This window comes from Camellia sinensis, chromosome 6 (assembly GCF_055761805.1).
Source record: "Camellia sinensis isolate YWXY chromosome 6, ASM5576180v1, whole genome shotgun sequence".
Classification (NCBI taxonomy): Eukaryota; Viridiplantae; Streptophyta; class Magnoliopsida; order Ericales; family Theaceae; genus Camellia; species Camellia sinensis.
The window spans coordinates 75530090-75538474 of NC_138966.1; positions in this window are offsets into that span (position 1 = coordinate 75530090).

The following is an 8385-nucleotide window of genomic DNA, read 5'->3' on the forward strand; positions in this document are numbered from 1 at the left end:
ACGGCCTTTGGCCTAATCATTCATGTCCAACGGCCTTTGGCCTAATCATTCATGTCTAACGGCCTTTGGCCTAATCATTCATGTCTAACGGCCTTTGGCCAAATTCAGATATATCAAACATATCAAACGGTCTTATACGAAATTAAGCATATAAAATACTCATTCATATTTGAAATCAACAAATCCATGAAGCTTATACAGAAGTAGCATTTGGATAGTAACATACTTGAAAATATCTTTACTAAGATATTACTCACAGTGTCCTGTCGGTAGATTTGCCCATGTAGCTCGACCCTACACATTACATAACACATATGGGTCACAAACGATTCAATCCGTTCTTAATTTATACATTCTTTCTTATCATTTTAACTCATTCACAATGCCCAATGCATGCCTAAGAGTTCTTAGAAATGAAAGAGAACGAAAAATGAAACATATAGCTACTTTTCAAAATTTCAGAAATAGGGCTCCCCGCTCGAGCGTGGCTTTGGCCGCTCAAGCGGACCCCTTTGGTCTGCAAAAATATTGGTTGCCTTATTTTTACGCTCGAGCGTGAATTTGGGCACTCGAGCTGAAAATCATGCTACATGCCTCCCCACTCGAGCGTGAATATCCTCGCTCGAGCAGACATCAATGTCTGCAAAAGTTCTGGGAGCTCGTATTTCACGCCCGAGCGGTGCTTTCCCCACTCGAGCGGACATGCCAAATTCTGGGTTTTCCAACAACCATTTTGAGCTTCAAACTTGCATTCAAACTAATGCATCTTGCATTTTATGACCCATAGTTCTCATATAAATCTACTAACATGATACAACACCAAATTTATCACATTATGAAGCTCAAATTCACGAATTAATTACATGCATGCCCCAAATTGCACCAAACATACTTCCAACATAACAAATTCATGTATTCAAAACTCATACTCTTATGAATTGTACATGCATGTGAGACATAACTTCCATTCTCAATTTAAATGATGAAGAGATGATCAAAAGCATGAACTTCAATCAAAATTCAACATGGATCATGTATTTCATGCTCAAACATACAAATTCATGGTAATTCTTACATGCATGTGTATATAGACCTCCAATTCATCAAAACAAACTCAATTTATGTTCTTGATTACCATCTAACTTGGGCTCACAAATCAAACTCACGAATTTACTCACCTAGGAGCTCCAATCTTCACAAATTATGGTTAATTCTTGAGTGTAGCTTCCAAACTTGTAAGCTTTGACCCAAAATACATGATTCTTCCTCTTCCTCTCTCTAGAATTGGCCCTCTCTCTCTCTCTAGAGTGTGATTTCAGATTTTGAGTTCAAGCCAAATGAATATAAATGGAATGGGGCCTTTATATATGCTTGCCTTAATCAAATTGATTAAGGTTAAGTAATGGTGCTTAATTTAATTGTTCTGAATCTAATTATTTTGATCCAAATCAATTTCTAATTAAATTTCACCATAGGCTGTAAAAATTACGCCAATCACAATGGCATAGTCAATTTCAGTTTCTGTGGCCGATAAGGCCTTCAATTTTAGTTCAAAGTACAGATTCTAATAGATTTTCCTACGGTGGACAGATATAAGGCCAAAATCACATTTAATCATGCAATTAACACCCAAATTCAAATTAAGCACATAATTACAAACATAATCATGATTAATTAACATAACAAAGGACAGGGCTATCACACCTGCAAATGTAGTTGGGTGATCAGCAACTACAATGAACGTATCTAAAAGAAATGTGGGATGTAAACGTAGAAAATGGTTCATACCTGAGTCAGGCCTCGGACCCGGCTAGCGCATGCCCGACTGTTGCAAGCTCAATCAGGACCTAGTAAGGATCCCCAGTATGTCGCCAGCATGTCAACGCGGTCAGAAGCTCTGGCCAACCGGTTACCTGCCCAGTGAAAGAAGCCCCTCTAGTCTTAGCCCTCGTCACCCGAGTCCTACCTGCCGTAGGGGCATCTATTACTCTGCCTACACGAGCACGAGCACGAGCATGAGCACCCATCAAGGGAGGCATGAGATGTGTCTGGATGAATGTCGAGTAATCTCCTTCCCTGAGGAAATAGTCAGCGTCCAAGCCCCCGGTGAACTGAATCATCTCCTGGAAGGAGAGGCTCTCTGTAGTCCTCATAGATGCGGGAGGCGCCATGGGAACTACTGGCTCAGGCAAACCCATGGTCTAGCGCACGAACTGCTTGCCTAGAAACCATGCTCGACAAACTGGGGCCTCCAGCAGAAGTTGAAAATCAGAGGCCCCCCAAGCTCCAGCATACTGGTTTCTAACTCCAACCGGCATCGGCGTCCAAGGTTGCCAAGCGATCTGCAAACAGAAAATGCACAGATTGTTAGTTGCCATCGGATATTGAAGTATGAATCAGAGTTGAAGTAAAGCAAAAATAACTGTGAGTTTGGGGTTACCTCATCGGCGGACACCGTGTCAATGTACCGGCGAAAGAATGCGAAGGTCTCTCGGGTCCTCCGTAGGCATCTGCCATCATACTGGTGAGAGTATAGCACAACGGGGGGCATCTCCACCTCTAGCTTTGGACGAAGAGTCGAGAAATATGCATATACCCAGAGCTGCAAGAAAAAGGCAACACTGAGTATACAGTGTATAGAAAGTACTGATGTCGAGAATGTAGAATGCAGAAAGGCAACAGTGAGTATACAGTGTATAGAAAGTACATATATCAAGAATGCAGAATGCAGAATGCAGAAAGGCAACAGTGAATACATAGTGTATTGATGTAGAGAATACAGAATGTGCGATGCAGAATACACAGTGTATAGATGCGGAGAATGCAAAATGTGCAATACAGAAAGCACAGTTTATGCTTGTAAAGAATGCAGATGTAGTGTATAGAAAGTGCAAAGAAAAAAGTATAGAAATGAAAAGTAGAAAAATGTGAAGCAGGAGTGAAAGTTGCACCGCATACCTCCCAGGCTCGCCAATAGCCTCCGACCCTATCTCCCCTCCTGCGGGACGTGGAGCCCATATAGCTGTACAATGTGGCAAGGCTAACGCTGCCCTAATCATAGAGTCGCACCTGGGGTAGTGTCACTAAGGCGCTCAGAAGATATAATCCTACAGTGTTCCACCTATTCGTAAACAAAGTGGTACCGAGGAGGAACATCAAGAAGCCGCGGGCGTACTGATCAGTCTCTTCTGGTGTCTGCAGCTCGCTCTCGCAAAACTGCTTCGCAAACCAACTGTATCGCACTATGGCTAGTCGATATATTGGCGGGCGTGCCCCTAACAGGTAGATCCAGGCGGCCTTCCACTCCCCCATGTCCATATCATAAGGGATCAGGTGACCCCCTACTTCTATGCTAGTGAGCATGGAGAAGCCATAGGGAGTCATCGTCATCTCCCCAGCAACAAAGAAGTAGGAGTTTGTGGTATCCCACCACCTCTCTACCAATGCTCCGAGTAAGGGCCGACTCGTTATGTAGCAGGAAAGACCGGAGCAGAAAAAACTAAAACCAGCTTTGTCGATGATGTAACGTACACTAGCGGGGAGCTCTAGATACTAGTCCCTCGCTGACGTGGCTCCATAGCCTCTGATAGAGTGAGAGTCCTCCTGTGATAAAGACAGTGATAAACAGGTGATAAAAGAGTAGTCAGATAGAAGACAGTGTGGGAAATAAAGTACAAGTGCAAGAAATGCAGTGAAAGTAAGCAATACGGTGCAACAAACAGTGAAATCAAGAAATGCAGTGCCAAAATGTAGAAAAACATCGGGGTGTAGTGTATACCTCAGTGGCACCGCGAGAAAGATAGGAGTCTGGCTTCCTAAACAGCAGGTCCTCAGGTACGTGCCACACGAATGCACTAAAATGTCTGATGCCCCCGAGCGGTAGTACTTGTGTCCTAGGATGATATGTAGTCGGATCAAAGGGTCGAATCCCAAGTTGTAGTGACTCTGGTTCAGGCTTTAGAATGAACTCTGCCTTGGGAATAGGTGGAAATGAAAGTGGGACCTCTGGGGGAGCTCTATCATGAGGTAGATCATCTGCCATCTAGAACGAAGATGAGAAAATGGTCAAAAAATGAAGAAAAATGGAGGAAAAATGAGAAACTTAGAAGAAGTCAACCCTAAGAGAGAGAAAATGGAAGAAAAAGTCAAAGTCCTGGAAAAGGCACAAAACCTAAGAGAAACTTGAGGGGAACAAGCCTCAAGTTGTGAAACTCCAAGAAAAAGCACCGAAATCAAATTTTAATCAATTCAATACGGAGTAAACAAAGAAGGTTTAGCGAATAAACTTTGCGCGGGGCATTGGAAAATGCGTTGAAAGCCCGGATCTAGAGAGAGAGAGTGAGGAGTTTTGACCTTAGGGTTGTGAGGAAATGAAGTGTGGAGGTGCGTATTTAAAGACTCGAAGCAAAAAGACTCAATTGCCCTGAATCTGCCACGGGTGGCCGGTAGGCCACTTTTGTAGCCAACAATAGTTATTAATGGCCGGTGACCTCCTCTTGTGGCCTGCAGGTGGCCAGTAGCCTCCTCGTGTGGCCGGCGGCCTCCCTTGGAGTCCTGATGCTGTTTTGTGTCCTTGGTTTCCAAGAAATGCAAGAAAGGTTCACTGTTGGGTTCAAATTGTCTCTGTAAAAGCTCAAAACTGTGTTTTCGGTGCACGATGTTCGTCACTTGTCAACATGCATGAGGTGTATCCTTTAAACATATTGTAATTCTTCTGAGAGGTAAATCAGAAGTTGCCATTGATTTTTCTTTTGTCGAATTACGCTTTGTGAATGTGCATTTTGCATGGAATATGCATTTCACATGTATGCTGTATGCGCGTCTTGCATCTATTATGAATCACGCATAGAATATGCTTTCTCTCTTGTTTTACGCATAGAATATGCTTTTGTCATGCTTTCAATTAACATTGTATCTTGGTTGTTTGTCTTGCATAGAACATTCATTCTTACTGTATTGCCCTTGTAAAGTTTATTTCTTACACAGAAATGCACGATATTGTATGTACGGTTCATTTGAAGAAATACACGATATTGTATGTATGGTTCATTTAGAGGAGTTCCGGATAAGATCATTCGTGTCTTGGTAAGAGAGCCTACTCCTTTAACTCGTGCATCTCTCGCACTTGTTCACCCTTGTGCATCTATCGCACTCCTTTAACTCTTGCATCTATCACACTTGTTCATCCTTTGTGCATCTATTGCACTCCTTTAACTCGTGCATCTATCGCACTTGTTCACCCTTGTGCATCTATCGCACTCGTTCACTTTGGTGCATCTATCGCACACCCTTATGTCGTTTTACCTCGGGATGTACAAAGTACGCGCTTGAGTGGTTGTTTTTCAGGACTTGTGAAATACGGCCTTGGGCTGGTTTTACCTCTGGACGTACGAAGTACACACCCGAGTGGTTGTTTCTCAAGACATGTGAAACGCGGCCCTGGGCGGGTTTTACCTCAGGACGTAGAAGTACACGCCCGAGTGGTTGTTTCTCAGGATGCGTCAAATGCGGCCCTGGGTGGGTTTTACCTCGGGACGTACGAAGTACACGCTTGAGTGGTTATTTCTCATGACGCGTTAAACGCGACTTTGGGCAGGTTTTACCTCGAGACATACAAAGTACACACCCGAGTGGCTGTTTCTCAAGACGCATGAAACATGGCCTTGGGCGGGTTTTACCTCAGGACGTACGAAGTACGCACCCGAGCGGTTGTTTCTCATGACGCGTGAAATGCGGCATTGGGCGGGTTTTACCTTGGGACGTACAAAGTACGCACCCGAGTGGTTATTTCTCAGGACACGTGAAACGCGGCCGAGGGCGGGTTTTACCTCGGGACGTATGAAGTACGCACTTGAGTGATTGTTTCTCAAGACGCATGAAATACAGCCCTAGGCGGGTTTCATCTCGGGACTTGCGAGGCATGAGCTCGAGCAATTTTTGTGTTGTGTCTCAGGACGTGTGAAACGCGAACCTAAGGGGTCTTCCTTATTTTCTTAGGACGCGTGAAACACAACCTTGAGCGGTTTTCAATATCTCGGAACATGTGAAACACAGTTGTAGACACCACATTTTTGACTATCCCCAAGACTTGGACGTCATCGCTCGTGCACTCGATGATTGTGACTTTTTGTGCTTGTTTTAGTGCCCGAAGTCCTCGGCGAAAAGCCTTGTCTTTGAGCCTTCAAGCACTGTCCATTCTGTGCCTTGTTTTGGACCAAAACCTTAGTGTTTCAAGCCCAAAACCTTAGTGCTTCAAGCCTGCAACCCTTGGTGGCCAGCCGGCCACTAATTGAGGCTGCTGGCTAGCAATTGAGGCTGCCGGCCATCTAAGTGGCCGGTAGGCCACCAGTGTCTTTTTTCAGATATTTTGTTGACAGTTGTTCCAACTATTGGCACAATTGTCTTCATCTCCATACACGTGTATGGATGGATTTTCCTCATCTAAATGCTCTTTTATCTATATATATGAGGTCTTCTCCCCTATTTTTGAGAGTTAAAAATTTTGGAACAAAAATCTCTCTCTCTTTCTCTCTCTCTACATTTCTTTCTCTCTCTTGCAAATTTGTACACATTTGCCCAGTTACACTACACTTTTGCATGCACTACCTTAACCAAAGTTGATCATCTTTGAGCTAAGGATCCTTGAAGCCTTCCTGGAGCTCTTGAAAGTGGTTTTGGCTTGAGTTAGTGCCTAAGATTGAGCTTTGCTTCAAAAGGTATAACATTTGGCTCTTTACTCTGCTTTGGTATACTTGTTTTCCAATCTTTTCAAATTTTTGGGCTGTTTTTTAGCTGTGAAAATCTCTATTTTTGTGGGCTGAAATTGGTGTTTTAGGCCATTTAAGGTTAGGGGGGTGTCTCACCCTTTTTTATTCCTTGTTTTTAAGGCCTTTTCACTTTTGTTTCCCACTTTCAAACTATCTTTCTTGGGCTTTTTGGCATTGAATTTTAGAGTATTTTTAGTGGAAAAAATCATGTTTTGAAGCCCAAATTTAAAGGGGTTACCCTTCCCCTCCTTGTGTCTTGTTTGCTAGCCTAGTTAGCTCCATGTGTTAGCTTAATTTTCTAGCCTTTTGTAGCTTAATTGTAGCATGTTTTAGGCTATATTTTAGACTGTTTTAACTCTTTTTTTGGTTGTTTATTGAATTTGAGTCTTGTTTTGCATGCCTCTAGTGTAATAGTCCTCAGAAGCTTGGTGTTTTAGGCCTTAGGCACCACTTGTTTAAGTTGATTGCATGTTTGAGTGCTTTTCTCACTTCTTTTCAGTACTTATAATCTCTGCAATCTCCCTCATTTCTTCACTCTTTATTTTCTTTGAGGGTTGTTTTAACCTTAGGATAGTTTAAGCTTGAGATTGAGGTTCATTGCTTAATGGTTCAATCCTCTTTTGGGAGTTCACTACCAACGGTATGACATCTCTCTCTTGCCTTAAACTACCCCTTGTTTGACACTTCCTTCCCTTTAGAGGACTTCTGACCAATGGACTTAATTGGTTAAAGAATGGAAAGGTAATTAAAATGTGTAAACAAGTTGAAACTAAAAGTGTACAAGATAAGAAATTGTTTTGTTTTGATGTGTTCAATTGGACATTAATTGAACACAAGGAAAATTGGGGCATTTTATACTCGAAGTGATTAAATGTGCCAAGTTTCCAAGGTCTCCATTGTCCTTGATCACGCATGATAGGGTGATGGTCTTTTTGGTTTTGTTTGTGCATTTACTAACTTGTACACCTTGGTTCTTTGGCCATCATGCAATGAAATTAATTGATCAATGGTTTTGGAACCAAGTGTATCACTCTTTTGAGATGTTTTGATGATAATGAGAGATACACAGTACAAACAACCTGTGAGAATGCTATCTCTTTGCCCTGTTTGCTCTCTGTTGCAGCAAAAAAGATGAGTCATCAATGTTGGACGGCAACCCCTCAGTGGTGGCCGGCTGGCCTGCCGGCCACCAGCGAATTTTGGGTAGCGTGCTTGTGAAGCATGACAGAGTTGATCTGGAGAAGGAAACAGTGCAAGGTTTGTGCAAATAGAGGCATTCGGGGGCAGACAACGGATATTCTTCGCATGGAAACTGAGCACGCATGGGCCTCCCTTGCTTCCTAGGACTAGTTAGCTAGTTAATTAGTTTAAATTAGCATTTAATTATGTGTTTGTTGTAAATTAATTAGTTGTAGCTAATTAGTTTGTGTTGTAATATTTAAATTAGCTTAATTAGTTGTAGCTAATTAGTTTACTCATTTAATTGGTTTAGATTAATTAAATTAGTTTGTGTTGCAATATTTAATTAGTTTAGCCTAGTTAAATTCTTAATTAATTAGCTTACATAGTTAATTATTCATTCGAGTTTTGTAATAATTAGCTTAATTAGGTTAGCTTA